Here is a 25,802-nt window from a genome sequence, read left to right as displayed (position 1 = left end):
ACATGTGAATGGCTACAGGTTGAAGAAGTATATTGCAAGGTTGATGACTGTGATTGAGGATGAGCCTTCTTTTGAAGAATTTTCTGATCATGTGGTTAATGATGAAGATGAGGTGAAGGCTCCCTCATGTGGTTACAAGATCTCTTTTGTGCTGTTGATCATGAATGATCTAGCAGGTTGGGGTGTGGCAAACTATGTTGGGTGCATTTCTGACACCCCGTTTTTTGTAAATTTGTACATATGGAAATGACGCCCGATTTCAGAAGGGCATGTGGGCTTTCCTTTTGTGGGTTTTCTAGCTTGCTTTAGCAAGCACATGTACATGCATTGCAAGTCGCTAGTCTAGTGATAGCTATCGGGCTACTATAAGTTCCCGTGAGTGAGTTTTTTGAAGTGAGCCTTGTATATAACTTAAACTCATGTCAAAACTAAAACAAGTTCAGCCAAACATCAGAAATTTTCAGGTTTTAGCTCGTTCTGTCTCCTTGGTGCTCTTGGATGCAGTTTTTTGCCCCGACTAGCCTTCTCTACATGTAGTCGTGCTCGGATAGCTCTCTGTTCGCGTCAAGTTTGCTCATGGGGGAGTATGGAATCACTTTTAGTCATCTTCAGATTTCTCGCCAGTCATTTTTCAAGATTTCTCTCAAGATTTAAAGTGCCCCAATTGGAGTTGTGCTCATCAGGTTACGACTAGTTCTCTGCAGGGTTATGGCTATGGCAGCCTATTGGCAAATTGTGTGTAGACAGATTTGGAGGGCATGTATCTATGAATTGTGGAATTGATGTTGAAGTTGTGGTTTTGTGATGTTTTATTGTGAAAGGAGAGGATCTTGTCTTCATATGCATTGTTCGGCGTGTGTTGTAAATCCATGCTTTGGCAGGGTTTTGCTCCTATGTGACATAGTTTCTTGGGTGGGCAACGGCTAGTAAATTCTCAAGGGTCTACTCCTATTGGACTTGTGGTGTTTCAAAAGGATTTTTCGAAGCTTTTGGTGTCTTGTAGTTCTCTTTCAACGCTCTTGGGTGACATCACTATAGAGGTGTTTCAGTTTGCTTGTTTCCCAACAACGACTAAAGAGAGCGAAAACATTCTAGCTACGATTGGAGAGACCCAAATTCATGAAAGAAACATTAGGAATAGTGAAGAGGAGATGGTGGTGGTAGAGCATCAAAGTGATTTTGTTGTGCAAAATTCTCCAAAACCTTCACACGACACTAACAACATGCCTCAAAGAGATGAGGATGCAGAGGGTAGTGAGAAGAAGGGTGAAGCTAATGAAGAGATCCAAGTGACTCTTGCAACCAAGGACATACAAGAAAAATTTGACAAAGGGACATGAAAAGTGACACCAAATACAAACAAAGTCCAAAGCATTCAAGAAAGGGAGAAAGGGATTGAAGTTGGTGAGAAAAATAAAGGTACTTATTTTTCCAATGTGATTAGTATAGATATGGCCCTTTTTGGAAGATAATACAAAATTCTATTATGTTGTCTTTGCAGGTGAAATTGAAATTCAAAATCAAGGATCCAGTGTGCCACAAGTAGACATCAACGTTGAGGAGCTACAAGTAGACATCAATGTTGAGGAGCTACATCCTGATGCATGAAAACGTAGGCCACTTGGAAGCTTATATTCTTTTAAGAGAGATGGAGATAAACTAGTCTTTCAATCTTCCCACATCAATAGAGAAATGCAATCACTTTTAGGAGACATCATTATAGATGAGTATGGGAGTATGAGACATAAATAAACGTGTGCATCTGACAATTGTGTGCTGCAAATATATGGTCACTTTTTCTAAGATTTATAAGTGCAAAACCTTAAATTGTTATCATTCTTTTGTATCGTATGCAAAAAATATTGCTCATGCAATCAGCATGAAGAAACATGCACTCATTCATGATCTTAATGGAGTTTTACTCAGCAAAGAAGACAAGAGGCATCCATGTACAGATTGTGTCACAATTGACCTTGGTCACACCACAATTGTTGTTTGCCCGTGTTGTTTTGAATTTTTGGATGAGATATGTCAGTACTTTCATGTTGGTATTTGGTCCACCCTGACACAAAAGAATGTTTGCACTTATGTGAACACTCTTGAAAAGCATGCACATAAAAAACATCATTTCTTTATGGTATGGGGACAAGAAGATTGCTACATCCATAATCTTCGAAAAGTGTATAGACCGGATAAGCCTAATGCTGAGACTATGTTTAAGCCTTTGTTGAGGGTTTGGTATCAATGCAAGAATTTATGCAGTACAAAGAATACATTGCTCATTGATGATAGACCGTTCAAGGGATGTATTAACCCAAAAGATGACTGCTTATATCCTGAAAGTTTTCAAGGGAGGCCTGACTATCGTCTTTGCAATGAGCTTCTACCGTACCTTTTAAATCTAAATAATACAAATGACATTGGATCTATTATTTCACTCGATCGGCTAGGACAATCTCCAATCACAAAGCTTTATGACCTATTTACAAAGTTTCAAGACATTATGAAAGAATGGGGCATGTTCAATGTCCAAGTTCTAAGGGAAGAACTTGGACAACAATTCAGTCGAACTAGAAAGCTCATCTTGTGCATGCATCTTCACAGCTACCATTGTGCAATAACAAGTTAAGTTATGTTCAAGAAAGTAGGGGCAAGAAAGTAGTAAACTCCTTACGCAAGGATCCAGCTATGTTGGCATCCAAGTTTGGTGTGCCACTATTATCTTCAAACCAGCTGAACTTGTTAAAATTGTCTCACAAAACAAAAAATTTGAGTGATATCAACATGCTATTGCTTATGATACTAGCTTGGGGTATGGTCGGTGGTCATTTCATTAGCGGAGCTACAACAAAATCATACATATCAAGGCTACAAAAGGACTACTTAAGCTTATGGGTAGGACTCAGTTTAGATTTATCAAAAAATATAAAAAATAAAATCAAATTGTTATCTAATCTAGCATATTTGTTATTGCAGGTGGAAGAAAACAACCAGTAAGGGCTTGGCGTGCACGTTGACTCAATCACCTGGAATGTTCACATACATCTAGAGTGGTGGAAATGTGTTAAGAAGATTTTGACCTAAACAATGTTTTGGGCTCTAGTATTCCGGCCAAAAGAATGTGTTGGGTCCAATTATTTGAACATATGTACACTTTTATATTTCATCAACTAGATGTTATTCAACCTTGGAAAATAAGTCTCTCTTTTATCTTTGTGGCTGGAGCTCTTTGTACAAGATTTCTTTTGTGTATTGAAGAAAAATATTTTCTTTTGTTGTCTTCTCAAGGTTTAACTCTATAAATATCATGGATAAAATAAATAATGTTGGTGCACAGTGTGTTAATTGAAAATAATATCTCTTCCATTGACCATCATGCCTTTTTTTTGGAACAGGAGATTCTGAAGCATATAAATTTGATTTCAAATGTACAAAGCATTTACTATTGAAGTGGCACATGTCATTGAGGATTCATAGGACTAGAAGGAAACTGATTCCACCACCCTTAGATACTTTACGGAAACAAATTAAGAAGAGTATTGATCCTTGAACTCAATCGTGTTTTACTTAAGACCATTGAAATGCAACATGGTGATGTATGCCCAGATTGGGGAAAGCATATGCATCTCGTTGAAGAGAGTACAAATGTGTGGCATTTTATTTGCAAAGATGCATTCACTTTCCTTGTTTTTTGCATGAATGGTTCGAGGTGTGGATTTGGAGCACTAATAGATTGCAAAGGACTTGTCATATTCTTGAGTTATGCTTTCCACAACACCATCAAAAATTTAATGTCATATAGCAGGACAGGCAGCATGCCAAAAGACAGATCTTCTAATTGGATATCAATTTGTATACCACAAGAACTTGGATGTAGCATAGAGAATTTTTCATGATTTGAATGGAAATAATACCTTAATTTTGTATGAGGCCCTTTACAGTGTAATGTGGAATATGCCCGAAACCTACTTGATTTTTCCAAAAAATGTGGAATCAATCAATAGCAGAGCTTGAAAGTTTTTTGGAGAGAACAATCACTTCATGGTTACTTGGTTGGATCTATGCAAGGACAAGCGAGAGTATACTTGCAATATGGTGGTAAATGAAGTAGCTTGTGATAGAGAAACCTTGTACGTATTGGAGCAATACATGAGAAAATGAAAAGTTTAATGATGTATTTATATTCATTGAGCCTCTTGACGTAGTATTATTTCCTCGGACGAGTTGTAAAATATTTGGATCCATGTAAATATGTGAATTGGATTTTATTTTCTATCTTGGTGTTTCTAAACACCACACTATTTTGAGGCCCCTAAATTCTAAAATTTGATTTTGATTATTGTATATTCTTTTCATGAGTGTTGATATAGCCAATTCTTTAACGTTAATGTCTCAAATTTGAGCTACTGATTCAAATAAATTTTTCTACATGAATAATGTTGTATAGTGCAAATTGAGTTTAGTGCCATATTGCTTCCCTTATGCTTTTGATGTCATTGTAGTTGATGCATATAAGTATGTATATAAATACACATATCCCTATAGATATGTGCTAAGGGGTATATGAAACATAGAGTGTAACCGTCAATAGATGATAGCTCAAACTATACAAAAATACTAAGTTTTCTAATAGCATTATAAGAAATGGGACTTGAATAATTCCCAAAATTCCTAAATAGTTCTTCTTTGCATCTGCTCCAAATAGACAGCTTCCCGGTCCTGCCTTGTTGGGCATATCCCACGATCATTGCATTCGAAGATCCGGTCGAGAGCCAAAAACTCTGACATGGCACTCCAACCGCGTGGACCGGGACTGGTGCGGAACCGGCCCTCGGTAAACCTTTAACAGTCAATAACTTCGTAACCGTAAATCCAATCACCGATCTAAAAAGACCGATGCGCTTCAAAAGGTGAGCACTTCAGACCCATGCATTTATATCATCCTTGACTTTTTATCAGCAGCTACCCAATCCGGTATGGATCTCTTACCGACTCAACTTCAAACTGTCATAACTTCTTATTTGTAGCTCCGATTGACGAGCCATAAAGACAGGCTTGTAGAGCACTTCAAGTACTTCAACTTTGATCAATAAAATCCCTTCTATGATCACTTCAAGCATACTCACTATTTAGCATTACCAATACATCTTTTGGCCCTTAGAGCCGCATCTGGCATACTTTTATCTTTAAGTTGGCTTGTTAGCAACCCCTTATTACTGCTGAATAATCATGTAGGATTCAAATAAACATGATTGGCATTCCTTTTCTCATTTTCTTGTCATGGAAGCGGAGCGGCAGGACATCCACCCCTCTGAACATGTACAGCCTCCGGTTTGTGCCAACCGGTCTTCAAGCTAGATCTGCTATAAACACCTTAATCTACTTGTCATCAAGCTCACGTAGTAGGTAAAGACATGTAAAACAAAATAAGGTTTAAATCATAGCATCAATAGTCTAGATCAATTCTCTAGTAGTTGTCCCATCACAAATCTTTGAACCGTAGTGGTCATATCTCCAAAGCATTCAACTATACAAAATTTGTTTAGTGAACCCCGCCAGACTCAAGTGCTCCAATTAATTATGCACATGGATTGACCATTAGCTCGTTTTAGGGAACCCTGTCAAGCTCAAGTATGCCTTACTCTGTCTGCACACGGAATGGTCGTCAAGTCCTTTACTTCAAGTTCTGGTAGCAGAACCATCTCAAAAGATGTAAAGATACTATAGCAATTGTCCAAAGATGTCAACTGGAAAATAGCCATGTAAGCTTATTGATCATATAACCAAAAACACTTCTGTCTTAGCATACATCAAAAAACACTTTTGTCTTAGCATACATCGAAAAACAAATCTTCTGCCAAGTAACCTGCTACAGGAAAATAAATGATATCCTTGAATCTGCAAATTGCTCTTCAATAGCTCCCAAGATCAAATGGGATAATAAGAAATTTCCCCAATAGTGGTGCAACATAATATCCACACGAGCATCCATATCCTGTATTGATCAAATTCAAGCATTTCCTCACCAAATATGCTATTCCTAGATCTAGCAGAAAGAAACCACAATGTATACCCAAAAATACCCATCCATAATGAGCCTGCTTTTAAAGATCTTTCGCATCTCCTGGATCAAATACCATTAAGATCACATAGCATTGATGGGCTCCACAATATACTAGAGCTTCACCTCAAGCAAAGTGCAACACCCACATCTCATAAACTTTTGGTAGATTAAGGTCGTTACCAGCAAGAATTAAAGAATTCTGACTCCATTTTATTGGTAGCCAGGACATCATTGACATAAGAATTACTAGGAATAGTATCCAAATCCAGCCACATTTAGCACATTGTCCAAAGAAATGAAAAACCTTGTGCACTTTATGCAGTATCAAGGATGATTTAGCATCATCACCCCCTCCAGCTTCATAGCCATTACCAAAAACCTTAGGAATTTTTGGACCTATATTATCACAGAGATTTTTACAGGGGTTTTGAGTTGATAATGGAGAATAGCTTTATCCTGAAGATCTTCATCCATAGCATTCTTGGGAAAATCACCCTTGGAAGTCTCAACATTCATGAAAGCTATAGGAGTTGGGTCCTCTTGCAGCCCATATATAAGCATAGATGTAAAATCCATGTCAATATCCTGTTCACAATCAGCATGATCTAGACAATCTTCAATATCCTCCTCTGCTTCCTCATCTACATCCATGCTACTTAGCAAGACAGTATAACTTTGAAGGGATAGATGCATCACAAAGCTCTCCTATATTGCTATAACCTTTTCCTTCTGATTGGGCCAAAAAACCATCAATTATGGAATCTTCTTCTGTGATAATAGAATCAACAAGCATATTGCTAGGGGCAACAATAGGTTTATTGGCATCTTCAGGCTTATCCTGTGTTAGGTCCACAATCTCGGCCACTTCATCACCTATTGTATATATAATAGCTTTTTTTATGCAATCATCTGTAGTAAATCTACTACCCTGCTCAACTACAGTGCCTATAAATCCATTAGATCCATTAGAAACCGGTAATGGCTCATCTTCTTGATAGACTTTTTGAGAGAATCCCATGCCAAGTTCAGTAGCTTGTAAAATTTTTGTTGTACAGTCTAACTCTTCACTAGAACCAATATCCAAGGTACCTTCCATCTGAGCAATCTTTTAAAAAAAATTCATATATTTGTGTTTCAGCATTAATTTCCTTATGTACCTTCGCTAGGTTGCTCAAAATATGGTCCTTTGAAGTTGAATCTACTACTTCCAAAGCTGTATTTTCCTTGGCTTTACTTCTTGCAGGAATATGATCCCAAAATTGATCATAATTAAGGAACTGCATTTGATCCCCTTCTCCTTTATAGAAAAAAATATGGCTTCGTTCGTTAATATCTTTCATTGCCAACTCGATAATCTTTGAGCTTTCATGAAGAAACCCATCTGCAAAATAGTCCCACTATGTGGGATATGTTTCTGCCAGTTCTCTAACCTTATCTTTAAACTCGGAGGTTACCACTTCTTCAAAGGTTGAAATCATCTGATCTTGTGGAATTCCTCGGCTTTTCATCTCCGCTTGATAGCATGCAAGAAGTCCATCTGGATCATGACCTTGAAAAATTACATACTATTCATGTATGGCATCAAGTGCCATCTCTACTGCATCATCCATATGCTTTTTTATCTTCATAGCTTTTACTTCTTGTAAACATCCCTGAACTCAGCCCAACATTTTTTGGGAGACCTGCAGTTGCTAGATCTTTATCAAATCTATTGAACTTGTAATCTTCCATAAACTGCATCAACTCTACTCGAATCTCCATCTTTACCTCCCACCCTGGCTCGTTTTGCATTGGGTTCACCAAGAATGTCAGGGGTTTTGTATTCAAAGGGTGAGCCGGGAAGGCACGGGGCCCTTGGCTATGAGAGGTTTGAGGGAAAGAGTTGTAGCAGACACAAATAATGAAGACAGAGCTTAAAACACACAGATTGAAACTTGATAACTCAAAGAGAATATTGAAAAATACCCTTGTTTTAATCAAATATTAATGGAGGAGTTTATGCTCCTGACAAGGATTATCCTGCTTTAATCCAGGTGTTAATCAAGAAATTTGGCTTTTTCAATTTTTGGCAACTATACCACTCTAAACTTCATGTTTGTGAGGTTTAGATGGCTAGAGGTTAGGACTTCATAGTTCTCAACATGTTTTGATGCTTGTAGGGAGAGCTAAATGTTAAAAATTGAAAGTTATGACCAATTTACAAGAATTGCATTCTCCTGTTTTTTGGCCAAAGTTAGCACTTTTATGATTTTTTTGGTGGCTTTCTTGATATCCAAATTCAATTTTGATTGTGTAAGTGTAATGTATAACATAAAGCTAATCTTCCTTGAGTTTTGGGGGACCTAATATGCTATATAGCATAGTATATGATGATGGTTGAGTTTTTTGATTGCTGAAGAATACGATACATTTTAGAGTAGCAAGTATAGCTTTCTCAATATTGCTAGTTTTGTAGGCCAATTGTGTGTATTTTGTAGGTAGTAACTATATCTAATCATAGACTACAAACTTGGATAGATATTGAGTAGTTTCTATGGGTTTCTAGAGGTCATAATGATAAACCCAGTTTTTTCATGTTTGTTGTATTTTCCCAAAACCCTGAAAGGACACTTTTATGTCCTGTTAGGTTACCATTCTAGTGTTAAGGTGTTCGGCTTAGGATTTATGGCTTGGTTTAGAGCTTAGGATTAACCGGGTTAACACTAGGTTGGTAATGGGACACTTTTATGTCCTGGGACACTTTTATGTCCTGTTAAGTGACCATTTTCCTTGAATTATGTCAAGAGTTTCAAAATGGATTTTGAGGTGCTATCTATCTAGAAAGTTGTCTCATGAGCTGAAAAAAACTCAACATTTTTTTGGAATATCAATTCCATTTTTAACCTTGTCCTTGCACAACATTTCACAACCTAAACTCGGTGAAAAAACGGGTCTTGTTCTTGTCTTTTTTCAACTTTTTGCAAATATACCACTCTAGAATTCATGTTTGTGAGGTCTATAATGCTAAAGAACTATCTTTAGTAGTCCTCAACATGTCCTGATGCTTCTAGGGAGAAATAAATGTTAAAGTTGTATGTTATGACCAAATTACAAAAATTATCAAATCCTGTTTTTTAGCCAATTTTAGCTCTTCTATGATTTTTTTGGTGGCTTTCATGACATCCAAATGCAGTTTTGATTTTCTATGTCGCATATTGTAACATAAATCTAATATTCCTTGAGTTTTGGTGCACCTAATACCCTATTTTTCATAGTAGACAACGATGGTTGATTTTTTCAATTATAGAAGAAAATGAAACATTCTAGTATATCAAGTATAGCTTTTTCAATAATGATAGTTTCTTGTGACAACTACATGCATTTTGTAGGTAGTAACCATATCTAGTCACAAGGATCAAATTTGGCTAGATATTGAATAGTTTCTATGGGATTCTACAACTCATAATGTTGAACCCAGTTTTTTCATGTTTGCTATATTTAGCACTTCATCTTTGTCCCCAAGATTCCCCTTGGTAAGAGATGTATTACTCTTTTGACATGCTCCATGGCTCCTTATGAACCTTAAGGACAATAGGGAACTAAGAAAACATGCATATATTATTTGTATTGAGCGTGACAAATAGAGCGTGGCTATAGAAACTTTGATGATAGGTTTGCAGAATGGTAAAAATTCAACTTTTTTTGTACCTATTTATTTTGGCAAAACAAAAAATAGTGAGTGAGAAAAAATCATATTTTCTGATCACCAACCCATTGAAGTTAACTAGGGAATTTATCTCAAGTCCTACAAAAATCCCTAATCTTATTTTTATGCAAGAAAACGTAAGAAATGACTATTTGATGAAAATGTACTGGTCCATCAACTTTGGAGGCTTGGTGTGACCAAAAGATGAGAAATTTTACAAGTTTCTTATTTTTTCCATGTGTAGTAGGCCTTGAACTATAACCTCATGAAAGGATTTTACAAAATGAGTGGATCTACTATGGTTTTGGAGGGTTTTTTCAAAACCCTGAAAGGACACTTTTATGTCCTGTTAGGTTACCAACCTAGTGTTAAGGAGATTCAAGATTATGGATTAGAGAGTTTATGGAAGCTTGGCTTCGAGAGTTAGGCTTAAGATTATCCAGGCTTACGAGATCCGATAGTTAGGATTGTGATGGCTTGGTGAGCTTATGGAAGCTTGGCTTAAGCGGGGTATGCAAGCTTGGTTAAAGAGCTTAAGGTTGATGGCTTAGAGAGCTTATGCCCAAGATGGCTTAGCGTTTAAGATTGATTACTCTGGCTTCCTTAAGAGATCTTGTGATTAAGATGGCTAATGAGATTAGAGAAGGTTTTGGTTTAGAGCTTGTGATCCTCAATGCTAATGATGGCTAAGGAGATTAGAGAGGCTTTGGCTTAGAGATTGCTATTCTCCTCCGGAGAGAAGAAGATGAATGAAAAGAAGAGATCCAAAAGAGAGCCGCCTCCCTTTTTTATAAGTTTCATGACTTCCTTACTAAAAATGGGCAACCCATTAGCAATGTCGCTAATGGGTAGCTTGCTATGACGTGGTAGTTGATTCCTTCATGCAGCACCGTTCACGGTGGTTTTGCTACCAAACAGAAGCGCCCTAAGTTGTTGAGCAACATCCGTCACTCGGTCGAGCTCATCGGAGCGCTACATGGCCCGCTGCGAGTTCTTTTTCTCTTATGCGCAGCCTGCACGCTGCTCGCCATCTTCTTCTTTTCTTTTTGCCTTCACACAACCCCTTTTGCCCACTTAGGTTATCCATTGGGCGTCCTTTAATTTGGTGGGCGACCGGTCTTAGTGGAGGGCCTTTAGGTTATGGCCTATGGCTGGCATTATCAAAGGCCCATATTTGGCATACAATTTGTCGAGGTAAATGCCTCGCATGACTTCATTTTCCAACATCCCCTGACTAGCAATATCACCTTGAATTATGTTGCTCACTCTAGTGCATTGAATGCCACCATAGCTTTCAAGATGCAAGTATAAGTGGATGCATTCAGAGAGTTTTGCTCTCTTTGCATCTGCTCCAAATAGACAGCTTCCTGGTCCTACCTCGTTGGTTATATCCCACAATCATTGCATTCCAAGATCCAATCGAGAGCCAAAAACTCTGAGATGGCACTGCTACCAAGTGGACCGGACTGGTGCAGAACCGGCCCCCGATAAATCTTTAACAGTCAATAACTTGGCAACCGTAAATCCGATCACCAATCTGAAAATATCGATGCCCTTCACAAAGTGAGCACTTCAGGCGCATCCATTTATATCATCCTTGACCTTTTATGAGCATCTACCCAATCTGGTATGGATCTGCTACTACCGACTCACTTCAAACTGTCATAACTTCTTATTTGTAGCTCCGATTGATGAGCCGTAAAGATAGGCTTGTACTTCAACTTTGATTAATAAAATACCTACTATGATCACTTCAAGCATACTCACTGTTTAGCATTACCAAGACATATTTTGGACCTTAGAGTCGCATCTCTCCTACTTTTATCTTTAAGTTGGCTTGTTAGCAAGCCCTTATTACTACTGAATAATCATGTATGATTCAAATAAACATGATTGGCATCCCTTTGCTCATTTTTCCCTCTTTCTCTCTCTCTCTCTCTCCCTCACACACACACACACACACACACACACACACACATTGTGTCTTTGAGAGAGAGAGAGAGAGAGAGAGAGAGAGAGAGAGAGAGAGAGAGAGAGAGAGAGAAACCAAACAGAGAGAGAGGGGGAGAAGACGAAAAGAGAGAGGTAAGGGGAGAAAACAAAGAGACAGAGAGGAAGAGAGAGAAGATAGATAAAAGAAGTAGAGAAAATATGAAATGAAATGTTATATCAAGATTTAGGGCTAAGTTAGATTTAAAATTACATTTAATCAAAATTAGGTTAGATTAAGATCTAAAATTAAGTTAGATTACATCTAACTTATATTTAAAATTTATGCTAAATTTAAACTTAGGTTAGACTTAAGGTTAGGTTAGATTTAGGGCTAAGTTATATTTAAAATTACATTTAATCAAAATTAGGTTAGATTAAGATCTAAAATTAAGTTAGATTACATTTAACTTATATTTAAAATTTATGCTAAATTTAAACTTAGGTTAGACTTAAGGTTAGGTTAAGATTTAAATTAGATTTACAATTAGGTTAGATTACATTTAGATTTATCTTTATGTTGAGTTTAAGATTAGATTAGATTTGGATTTATGTTAAATAAAGATAAGGTTAGATTTAAATTTACGTTAGATTTAAAAGAAGGGCAAGATTTAAGATTAGCTAGGTTAGATTTAAGTTAGACTACATTTAGGTTTAGGATTATTTTGAGTTTAAGATTAGATTAGATTTAGATTTAAGATTAAGACAAGATTTAAGATTAGATTAGATTTAGATAAGTTAAATTACATTTAGCTTTAGGTTTATTTTGAGTTTAAGATTACATTAGATCTAGATTTATGTTCGATTTAAGATAAAATTAGATTAGATTTTAGGGCATGTCAATGAAGGCTTTGCCCAAAGAGCAAACACTTATTTAAGATTGGATTAGATTTAGGTTTATCTTGAGTTTAAGATTAGATTAGATTTAGATTTAAGATTAAGACAAGATTTAAGATTAGATTAGATTTAGATAAGTTAGATTACATTTGAGTTTAGGTTTATTTTGAGTTTAAGATTACATTAGATCTAGATTTATGTTCGATTTAAGATAAAATTAGATTAGATTTTAGGGCATGTCAATGAAGGCTTTGCCCAAAGAGAAAACACTTTTTCCATCAGAATTTGACACTTATTAACTCACCCACTATATATATTCAATTAGCCACGAATCACCATATGTTCAATTAGGTTATATTTAAGACTAGATTTTGGATTTATTTTTTATATTAAAGTCTACCTTCGGGATTACAAAAAAAATAAATAGAGTTAGGCGAACGGTGACCCCTCTCTTCCTCTCTATGGATGTCACCTTAAGTTGGAAAGCTTTCACAATGACATGATACTCAGATTGGAGGTTAACATCTAATGTGCTAAGTAATCCCTCAAACAAATATATGTTGTGAAGAGATGTTAAGATGTTGTGAATTGCTGCAGCTAGAGAAAAGGGAAAGGGGTTTTGTCCACTACATGCACTATCATGTAGACGTTGTGAGCGGGATGGAAACACACAGAATGCCTCTATAACAACCCGACACACACTCTTGGAAGGATACACACACACACACACACACCATGGAGCACCACTCGGCTTACACAACTCACTTGGCCGAGAGAGGGAACACACCGATGGAGTGAGAGGAGAGAGACTTCCCTTTTACCCACTCCACATAGAGACATACACACACACACACACCCAAAAAACTCACTCAAAAGAGGAGAACTTCCGATAATTAGGTACAAATGATCTTGGGCCAACACCAAGGGGCAAACAACTCACAGAATATGGGTAAAATGTACAAGATACAATCACAAATTAGAGCAGAAGCTTCGCTCATAGGAGAAACTTACACAACAAAAATAGCAGAAAAAGATTGAGGAATTTGGAAAAATGGACAGCGCCATCGCGTTCGAAATGGCCCAAATCCCTAGTCTACAATGTCAAAGTGCTCAAATCGGACCTCGGATGAGCAGTTTACGGCCAAAACAGGCCCCAAAAACCCCAAAAACACACCTGCGGCTGTTCCTCCTCTCTTCTCCACGTTTTTTCTGGTCTTCTCTCTGTTTTTTCAGTTTCCACACTTAGCTTCATTAGTTGGGCACCCTTGGCCTTTTAGATGACCTCAAACGGACCCCGAAAAGGCCAAAAACTGACCTCGCAGTGCATAGTTGTCACTTTTTTGCATCATCCGCACACCTGGCACTCAGCTTTTTCCAATAATGCGTCTTGACACCACATGAAGTGGCCCCAAGATAGGATCGTCATGATGACCTTTCTGCATAATTATCACAACAAAACACCCACGTTGTGTCCGTACTCATCCACGTGCAAATATTGACCCCGTACGACCTCTTGACGCCGCCACTAGATGCCATCTGACGCACCTGCTTACCTCATGTCGTTGGCCCGCGGATAGCTTCCTCCAGAAGTTTTACGTGCTACCAACTTCTCCTTATTGTAGAAAAAACACACTGGTACTGGTGATAGTGAAAATCGATGCACTATGTACATACTGTCCTACTTGTACTCGTGTGGGCCCCACGTAGCCACCTGGCTCTGGAAAATGGGCAATCCTTTATTCGATGCACCATGCATGTGTATGTACATATGCGCAATCCCTTGCTCCAAAAAACTCGTGAAATAATTTGCCCATCCCCTAGCCTGCTAGATCATTCATGATCAGCAGCAAAAAACGTGATCTAAGGCTCATAGCGTCAGAAGTCTCCTCATCCTTCACCAACACTGCTTGATCCACAGACAGCTCATCTTGCTCCACCATCATTAACCTGGCATGATACAATTTAAGCCGCAATACATTTACCCTTGACTTATGTAGAACCCCATCCAGGTTAGCCAACTAATATGTACCATTCGGAAAACACTCCACTACCTTGAAAGGGCCTTCCCACTTGATTTGAGACTTCTTTTGGATGGTGTTGTCCAGCTTACTGTTGTAGCAAAAGACCAAGTCATGCTTCTTGATACCCTTACTTTTTACCTTTCCATTTATCTTTTCCAAAGCCTTATCCTGCATTTGTCCATAATGCTCCAATGCGCTCATCCTATCCAACTGAACCTCTTGTAACTGCAAGAGCCTCTCTTTGAATGCATCACTAGGCGGCCCAAGAAACTTCTCTAACATATTGACCACAGGAAACTCTACCTCCACAGGCAATAATGATTCCTTTCCATATACCAAATGAAATGGAGTAAACCCTGTACCTGTCTTCACCAAAGTACGGTAAGCCCATAATGCACTAGGCAATTCCAAATCCCAATTCTTTCCTTGGTGCTCTGTCAATTTCGAAAGAATCTGTACCAACTCACCATTGAATCTTTCATTTAAGCCATTACACTACTGATAATAAGGAGTGGTATACTGGTGCCTAATCTTCATCTTCGCGCATAAAAAGTCTAGCAGTTTAGCTCTAAATCCTGGCCCCTTATCCGAAAGTAGCTCCAATGGCACCCCAAACTTGCAACATATTTCATCGTACACAAATTTTTCCACATCCTTTGCAGTGATCTGTTTTAATTCTATAGCCTCTGCCCATCTAGAGAGATAGTCCAATGCAGTCAAAATATAGCTTTTGCCCCTGCTTGTGATAGGTAATGGGCCTATTGCATCAATCCCCCACTTTTCAAACACATCAAACACCATAATGGTTTTTCGTAGCTCTGGCTTCAACACTCTCTTCCCAAATTCTTGACACCTATTGCAAGACCTACACCAATGGTGAACATCCTTGTGCAAACTGGGCCATACATAGCCCTCTTGCAAGATCTTATGCAAGGTGATCTTTAGAGCAAAATGGCCGCCACATGCGCCTTCATGATTCTCTTCCAACACTCTGTAAAGCTCCTCCCTCCAAGGTACACGTCTCAACACGAGATCAGACCCTTTCATGTATAAGACATCACCAATCAATTTGTACCTATATGCTCTATGCAAAAAACCATAATTCTTAGACTTCTGAATCTCCTTTGGAATGATTCCCGTTAGCAAAAACTCCTCTTCTTCAACCAAACCTTCCCGGCCATGATAAAGAGGTAAAGTGGTCCTCAACACAAATAGCTCCCCAATCATGCTTTGAGGTGCTTCATGTGCCTCTCCATTTAGAGCACGTTCAATGTGTCTGATGCTCCATGCTTCAAACTTTTTTAACAAGCCTTTAATTCTGAAGCACATTTCCTTCAATGAGGTGTTCTTGCTCTTCCACACAACCAGCACTTGCTTCACAACTAACAAGGCATCACCTTTTATTCTCAACATTCTAACCCCATGCTTCAAACAAATATGTAATCCAGCTTCCAAAGTAGCATATTCAGCCTCATTGTTACTATGCGCATCCAATTTGAACCCTCTCTTGCATACTAGCTTCCCCTCTGGATCATAAAGTGTTATACCCCCTGAAGCTGCATCATGGCTCTTTCTGTATGAACCATCAAAGAACAACACATGTGCATTGCTGATCTGTGGCACTTCTTCAACTACCTTTCTCACCACCTCTTCCTTGACAATAAGGGGATTCTCCTTGTAGGTCAACAAATCAGCTAGGGTAGCCCTTGTACTCTCTTCCACTAGAAAAGAGAACTCAAACTCTTGCAGCTCAATCACCCATTTCTTCACCACATTTGACATGTTAGTGCCATTAATTAATTGTGGCAAAAAGGAATAACTCCTCAAGAAAACAAAAGGTCGTGGTAGCAAGTAATGACGAAATTGTCGACAAGAAAATATTACACTGGCCATCACTAGCTCTACTTCCGATAACTTTCTCTCCGCTACCAGCTTCACTCGGCTTACACAATACACTGGCCTCATATAATGGCTGTCCTTCCCCTTTTGCAATAGCATAGCTCCAATGGCATCATCCCCTACTGATGGATTTACATAAAACACTTTCTCCCAATCAGGAGCCTGCATGGCTGACAACCCCCCTAACACCTCTTTCACCTCTTGAAACACTTCTTCACACTTGTCATCCCATTGCAATGGATCATGCTTTGCCACTTGTTGTAATGGATAAAGGAGCTGAGAAGACAATGGAATAAATCGTGCCATGTACTTCACTTTGTGTATAAGGGTTGCCAATTTCTTTGTACTCGTGGGTGTTGGAAGAAGAATAATAGACTTAACCTTATCTGGATCATCAGCCTCAATGCCATTTTCTGACACCATATGGCCCAATAACTTCACCCTTGGCTGTGCTAGATGACATTTCTTTGGATTTAGTTGTCCTTCACATTCATCATATCGAGCCAATACCATCTGCAGCTTCTCATGATGTTCAGCCCTACTGTTGTATACACAGAAGTCATCCATAAAAGCTTTAACACAATTGCCAATGAATGGTTCCAATACCCAATTTTCTCTCTCTTGATAGAAATATGGTCCATTTGACAACCCAAATGGCAATACCGTGTAGCAATAGCAGACCCATGGCGTAATAAAAGTTGTCTTTGTGCGGTCTTTAAGAGCAATCTTCAGCTGAAAATAGCTTGAAAAACCATCACACACGCTGTACCTCTCATAACCTGCCACTGAATCCAAGATTTGATCGATGAATGGAAGAGGATATGGGTTCTTCTTAGTGGCTGCATTTAAGGGTTTAAAATCTACACAAATCCTCCACTTCCCATCCTTCTTTGGACTGACTACAACTGTACTCACCCTTTCTGTGGTCTCCACAGGGACTATGAACCCTGCCTTCAATAACTTGTCCACCTCTTCCCGCAATGCTGCCATCTGCTCTTGACCCATCCTTCTTAGCCTTTGCCGCACTCGCTTAGAACCTTCTTTTAGCTCTATATGCATCTCTTTGCCCTTGAACCCTATGATCTCTTCATATGAAGTAATGAACAAATTAGGAAAACTAGCTAGCATATGCAAATATATCTCCTTCTCCATACCTGAGAGGTCTCCACCGATCATTTGTGTCATCAATTCCTGCTTCTTTGACAACTCAACCTTGGTTTGCATCAGCCCTTCAATCAATTCATAAGGCCCTTCACTTTCATCTTCAACCTCATTTGCAAATGCGACTACACCAGACTCCTGGATTCCTTTGTCCATCAAAAGAAATGCAACATCAGCATCCTCATCACTGCTGGTAGTACTATCACTGTCCTCATGATTCCTTTGTCCATCAAAAGAAATGCAACATCAGCATCCTCATCACTGCTGGTAGTACTATCACTGTCCTCATCAGACACTGTGGAATAGTCTTCATCACTAGACCCATCCTCATCTTCATAAATCTCTTCCAATCGTTTCCTTGTATCCATATTATATAGATTCTTGGCACCTGTCTTTCCATAGAGGCTAATCATACCACGTCTCCAATCTTGAACAGCTCCCACTGCACGTAACCATGGTCTACCCAATATAATAGGATATGCTCCCAACCCCGCTGGCATCACATGAAAATCAACCACTGCCTTTGCATCATACACCTCCACCTCTAAGCTCTTTACAACACCCAAAAATTTTACTTTCTGATGGTTTGACAATTTGATCTGGGAGCATGACACCCCAGACACTGTAAGACACTGTAAGACCCATCTTCTCAACGCATGAGTGTGTTATGACACATATTTGGGCTCCACCATCCACATAACCTTGTTCCAGAATTTTTCTTTTATGCCACACATCTACTATTGGACAAATGTATGGTAGCTCATCCATCGCCAACACCTTTAGTGAAACTCTCTCTGGTTCTTTCTCCATTGGGTTAACCATCCTCTTCCACTGTCGCTTCATCTTAGGCACCATCTCTATAAGCTGCCCAAAAGTAGCATCTGCTTTCCTGCTTGTCAGATCTTCCTTCAAGTCATAGCTTAATTGCCCATCCCCTAGTGAAAAATCTGAGACATGAAACTTGCGACGAGCTCTCCTTTTCCTCTTGGCCTGGACATCCTCTCCTTCATGGCTCTTTCCTTTCTTCTTACTAGGACCTAGAGCACTTCTTCCTTCCTTGTCCTCTGTGGTCCTCTTCCCAATAGGCATCACTAATGGGTTTACCCACTGGTTCCTTCATCTCCCTTAATTTCAATGCCATAATAATTTGACCTAGTTAGCACCTGTCTTGGCAATGGATACATGTCTCCACCCATCCTTGGTGGCTTATCACATCGAAGGCTGATGTGTCCCAACTCTCCACAATCATAACATGTGGGCGTCTGCCTCCAAAATCTACCATTGCTTGTCCAACACCATTCCTAGGTCTTTCTTCACCTCCTGGCTGATTTGCAAACCTCCCTGGACCTCGATTATTTCCCACTTGCACTAGCATGTTTAGGCTGAGATTCTTCATTAAATCTACCACTTGCCTCATGTCTTGCCTTAGCCCATCATCTTGCACTGCTATAGTGACCACTATTGGCATAACCTGAGGAGTAACAGAAACCACTGGTTCATGATGAACCCGACCTTGCGAAGAATCCATAGGCTGAAATTCAAACCTCATGGGCAAAGACTCCACCCCTAAGTGGCTCATTTTACTCAACTTCCACTCTTTGTTCCTTGCTACCTCTAGTGCATCTTCATATGTCCTGGGCTTCTTTAGCTCCACTCTCCAACGTATATTCTCCCAAAGACCAGCCAAGAACCTATCCTTCTTCATCATGTCAGGCGGGGGTACCTCTGGTGCTAAGGCCTTGCACATCCGCTCCCATGCCAATGATAACTTACGTATGTACGCATCTACTGGCTCACCTTCCTTTTGCACTAAAGCATGTACTTCTTGCCACACTTTGTCAGGATCTTTTGTCTTCACACACTCCACTTCCAATCCATGCCTTAGATTGTCCCAACTCAATCTTATAGGTGGATCCACTGCACGCAACTCCTCTTCAAATGCTTTGGAACAGACTCGTGCATCACTCTTCAAACAAATTTGGAGAAGACATAACATCTGTGCAGGATCGTGAATCTGGTTGCTAATACAGGCAACCTCCATCTTTTCCAAAAAGTCTTCCACATCTTCATCACTTCTTCCATGAAACTCCAGATAAGAGAAAGCCATGGCTACCCAAGCTACGATGCTTTGAGAACCCCTTCGAACACACGTACAAGAACCCAAAAATTTTTATTGACTCAGTTCCCAGAAACTTCAATGGAGCTCAACTTTAGATAAGGACAAACACATGCACATCAAATGAGTTTTCATAGTTAATCATCGGAATTACAACAGGCAAAGGACATTCCAGGATCTCTCTTAATCTTCTTGGCCCGAACATAAAGACTATGGGTTGCTGGAAAAATCTTCCTGGACACATGAATAGTTATGTGGATTCTCTGAGTTAAATGAAAAGGAGTGAATTGAGGGCCATTTTGATCATCCATTAAAACCAATCATGCAGCTCCCAAGAAAGCACACCTGTCTTATCCTCTGATTTTGCCAGAATTTCAGCAGCATAACAACATAAATGGCTCAAAAGACCAAAAAACCAGCCATCATAACTTGGAAAAATTTTGAAAGAGTTTCCCCAGAAGTAGAGCACTAAGAACTCAAAATATAGATTGTATATATATGCATAAACTGCCAACAATAGAACCCGAGCATCAATTAGGAATCACTAGTACATAGCCTATGGCGAGGTCACGAAAAGGGTGCTCTAGCTACCTGTATCACCGAAAGGATCTCCACATTTGAGAATCCCCCATCTCAATAAAACCTCATGCTATCGACCCTCACACGAAGGCTTATGCAAATCTCGTATAGTCAAGACTCAGAAATGACTATCTTCCAGACCAAGTCTCAGAAATGGTTTGGACTGCCACAAATAAAACCAAATATGGCTCCACAAAGGCGTACAATGGCAGTTTCCACAAGTAACGTACAATCCAGAGACAATGCGCTCAAACAGGCGCCAAGTGATGCATACCCACAACAGCTACAAGTGACACCACTGCTAGTATATCACTGTACTCCAGCTACCTGTACCTGTGTGAATCACCTGTACCTATACATATCCCTGTAACCATTAATCTGTAGTCTGCAACCTCTAATCCCGAATCTCGAAGCTTGAAGCTCGAAGCAGAAGGTACTCGAAGAAGATCCTCCGTGGGGGCGCCAAAAGAATGTGAGCTGGATGGAAACACACAGAATGCCTCTATAACAACCCGACACACACTCTTGGAAGGATACACACACACACACACCATGGGGCACCACTCGGCTTACACAACTCACCTGGCTGAGACAGGGAACACACCGATGGAGTGAGAGGAGAGAGACTTCCCTTTTACCCACTCCACACAGAGACACACACACACACACACACACACAAACACCCAAAAAACTCAGCTCAAAAGAGGAGAACTTTTGATAATTAGGTACAAATAAGCTTGGGCCAGCACCAAGAGACAAACAGGTCACACAATATGGGTAAAATGTACCAGATACAATCACAAATTGGAGTAGAAGCTTCGCTCATAGGAGAAACTTACACAACAAAACCAGCAGAAAAAGAGTCAGGAATTTGGAAAAATGGACAGTGACATTGCGTCTGGAACAGTCCAAAACCCTAGTCTACAATGTCAAAGTGCTAAAATCCGGCCTCGGATAAGCAGTTTACGGCCAAAACAGGCCCCAAAAACCCCAAAAACCCCAAAAACCCCAAAAACACACCTACGGCTGTTCCTCCTCTCTTCTCCACGTTTTTTTCTAGTCTTATCTCTGTTTTTTCAGTTCCCAAACTTAGCTTTATTATTTGGGCACCCTTGGCCTTTTAGATGACCTCAAACGGACCCCGAACCCGAACAAGCCAAAAACTGACCTCGCAGTGCATAGTTGTCACTTTTTTGCATAATCCGCACACCTGGCACTCAGCTTTTTCCAATAATGCGTCTCGCCACCACATGAAGTGGCCCCAAGATAGGGTCCTCATGATGATATTTTTTCATAATTATCACAAGAAGACACCCACCTTGTGTCCGTACTCATCCACGTGCAAATATTGACCCCGTTCGACCTCTTGACGCCACTAGATGCCATCTAACGCTCCTGCATACCTCATGTTGTCGGCCCGCGGATAGCTTCCTCCATAAGTTTTACGCGCTACCAACTTCTCCTTATTGTAGAAAAAACACACTGGTACTGGTGATCGTGAAAATCGATGCACTATGTACATACTGTCCTACCTGTACTCGTGTGGGCCCCACGTAACCACCTGGCTCTGGAAAATGGGCAATCCTTTATTCGATGCACCATGCATGTGTATGTACATATGCGCAATCCCTTGCTCCAAAAAACTCCTGACAACGTGGGTGTGTAGATTTCTCATACCCACAAATATAGGCATTGACCAATAAAGACAAGATTATAACCCGGTGGTTCTGATCTCCGTGCACCTGTAGACCAAGGTGTGCTTTTATCAAAGGCTTTCTAATGTGGACCATGCATGACTATCCCAGATTAACAATATGCTGAGGTGATTTACACTCAAACTCAAACACTCTAAATCTTGGTTTTTCTCAAGATTATCTATTGTCATGTGTATACATGCAGGGCTTCTTGCATAGAGTAGAGTATGGTTTTCTTGAGGTGGATTCAACTAAAAAATGGATTGACCTAAGAGACACTTTCGTACTACCCGAGCATTGTGAACAAGTAAGCATGTAAATAGCTAACATCCAATTTTAGAAGTTATGTGCTTGGAAGCTCTCATGTAAGTTATGTGGCTCTGGCAGGTGATATTTCATCCTACAAAGTTTGCATCAAACTAGTGGTACGTCATAGAGGTAGCCCCTCATAGTGCACGGGCGTATGAGGGCTACCATGTACCAATCACAACGGCATCAATGGAGGAGATCGGAGAACATGCTCAGTCAGAAGCCGCTGAGGTGGTGCGAGATGAGCATCAAGATGCTACTCTCTATGGGGTGCATGCAGAGGATCTACAAAAAGAAACAAAGGACATTTGACTAAACAAAGAGCTCTATATAGACATAGGGAGTTATGTTGAGCTATGCGAGGATGAAAGAGAGACCTCTTAAAGCCATAAACATTGTATTTGAACAATTTTTCTCCATTTTATGTTATATATTGTATTCACGTGGCTTTTTTTGCATTCCTATCTATATGCTATACTTGAGAAATCTAAATTGTGTTTAATCGTCATTGCTTCCACTCTAGGTATGCTCCTGGTATGTTATCACAAAGCAGGTACACTCCTCGGTGTGTCGTGAAAGTTTGATACGCAGATGTAGCACTACGCTCTGAGTGCGATGGAGACTCAGGCTGCAATCACGAAGGAGGTGATCCAGTTCTGCTCATAGATGCTACATCTATGAGCAGGGATGAATCACCTCTTCGCAATTGCAGCCTCAGTCTCCATCACACTACGAGTTTCATCCTTTTACAAGATACGTAGAATGCACACGAGAGAAAAATTCACAAGAACTTCACAGGAATCTCTCTACATAGGAATCCCTCCCCCTTTATGAGTCTCCTCTCTCTCTCTCTCTCTCTCTCTCTCTCTCTCTACACAAGAATCCCTCTCCCTATTATCTATGATATAGATTATAACTTTTCCATGTTTTCTTCTCCATTCAATATTAAGATTAATGTTCGTGTGTTTAATGTAGGTATGGATGATGATGTGTTTATTTCTTCTTTGTCACCCCAATAAAGGAGGTAGTACGAGAATCATCATCACTCTGGAGCACCATCATGTCATTCTACTCCTTCAATGGCTCCCTCTGTTTTGGAGCATTCAGCACGCGAGTCCGAAGTTTTCGTGTCCACAAGACGATCTTCAAACTCGTCTAGGCATCGATGCTCTAGTGGTGGCGGCGGCAGTTGTTGTGGGGATGTCACCGTTGATTCCTCGACACCGCCTCATGTTTGACAAGGCTCCTTACCTTTCCCTTCTTTTCCCTCCCCACACTAGCCACGGCATCGCCATCTACGCGAGGTTTTGTGTGGCTATCGGCCGTTCCTGGCTACACACCACTATCTACTCCTCTGAGAGTCACCCCAATCAGCACTTCTCACTTCGAGACCCAGACTCTAGTGGAGACACCTAACGTCCGTACCCCCATCAAGAAGCCGCTAGAGACCCCTGCCAAGACACCCAGGTTCATGTGTGAGAGGCAAGAGGGCTTGCTATACTCCGTCAACATTAGTGAAACCATCATCTTGGATGATGAAGGCAAGATGGTGATCTCGTGCATGTGCGATCTTTGCTCTCAGGTGTTTAGACACTACATACTAAACACCAGGAGTGAAGTGCCAAGTGAATTAAAAGACAGATTCATCAACATTTTGCATGGCGAGTTTCCCGTGTCAAGTCAGGATGAGCGCTTCAATGGAGACCTGATGAAGCTTCAAATGCACGAATACTGCAAGCACAAGCATTCTGAAGTACAAAAAGCAAAAAAGCATGGCTGGAATAGACCAGATTGGATTGCCAAAGAAGATTGGAAGAATGCAAAGCGAGAAGCACGCGGGAATCATGACAAGTAGAAGCAACAAAAGGAGGCATCCAAAGCGCGAGTAGAGGCAGGGAGCTCACACCACTTGGGGAGCGATGGGTGGCATCATTTGAGGTCGATTTTGTAAGTGTTTTTGCATTGCTCTTTAGGTTTGGTAGTTACATCTATTTTTACTTTTTAATTCTAACATAATGGATTCTTTGTATGTTTTGAATAGTGGTCGTCGATGACAAGACGTGACCCCACACCATACGAGCACGAGTACGTAGGAAGAAAGGGCTTAAACGCCATGATGGACATTCTGAGTTCTCATGACAGCATGGTATTATTAGGGTTTACTCTTTTTCATTTTTTGTCTGTTTTGTAAAATATATGTTTATACTTACAGAAAGTCTTTTTTTTTTTTTGCAGAATCTGACAGATACGCCGCTTGGATGCGATGAGACATCTAATTAGACCACGTTAGTCTAGCCATAGCCAGATAGCATTAGTTTCCTTTTGTCATAGCATGTAGATTGAGATGACATGTATACGTCTTTTTGTAAGTATTGGAAAACCATATAGATTTTCTCATTAATGACAATGGTGTTGTAACTATTACATTTGTAAAGCTTAAAACAATCAAGTGATTTTGCCTATTATGTGTACAATTGTCATGGATTTACTTTCATCAATTTACTTTTGTAAGTTTTGTATCTTTATTCTGCAAACAATACTATGGATGATGAAGTTAATGGTTATATTGTCTTGTGGGTGACTACTTTGGGTCTATACCTTGCACTTTCTTTCAAAGGTGAATCTGGGCTTATCTTGGATTCATTTAGGTTTACTCTATTATTGAAACATTCAATACAGTTGATGGGTGAATGCCCTGCCACCCAAAAGTTTTTACTTTCAGGGGTCGCTATAAGCATCGCTATATAAGGCTTTGAAATGTCGCTATGAGCACCGCTATAGGAAGCCTGCAAAAAATTGTCGCTACCTACACCGTTATCTGTGTTGCTATTAGCATCACTATATAGCAATTCAGATAGCGACGTTCCCGTAGCGGTGCTATTAGCAACGGTCTTAGCGACGCCGGGGAGTATAAAAACCCAATGTATTTTTGTCGCTAAAAACGTCACAAGTGCACACAACCTCTTGTAGTGGTTCTCACGTAACAAAGTATACACTAGGTTTGATTTTACATCGTTAATAGACTACTGCATCTCCATACACATTTGTGCATCGCTTGAACAACTAATGGCTACATAGGATTTGTCACTTTATTCAAGTTGAAGTATCACACTTAAGAAGCATGGAGGAAGACGTGCCCAAACTACACTGTCCACAATATAATGTAATTTAATTGCATCTTTGTCTTATAATCCTAAACATCATAACCATCAATCAAGATTTAAGTGATCTAAGTTCTTTATTAAGTGCTAGTTTTTTGGAATACATTTTGGAAGATTATAATTTGTATAGCTCCTCATAACGACTGCAAGATACCGTGTGAAAATTACCCAAAAAACTACACCATTCTGATTTCGATCGAGACAAGTAGTGAGTGACATTGGTGTTGTAATTTTGATATTCTTTACCTTAGTCTTAGACTAGGTAGAATTCTAAAAATTCAAAGCGA

The sequence above is a fragment of the Adiantum capillus-veneris genome, chromosome 25 (genome assembly GCF_014529385.1).
Source record: "Adiantum capillus-veneris isolate H3 chromosome 25, ASM1452938v2, whole genome shotgun sequence".
NCBI lineage: Eukaryota > Viridiplantae > Streptophyta > Polypodiopsida > Polypodiales > Pteridaceae > Adiantum > Adiantum capillus-veneris.
This window is presented reverse-complemented; position numbering follows the sequence as displayed.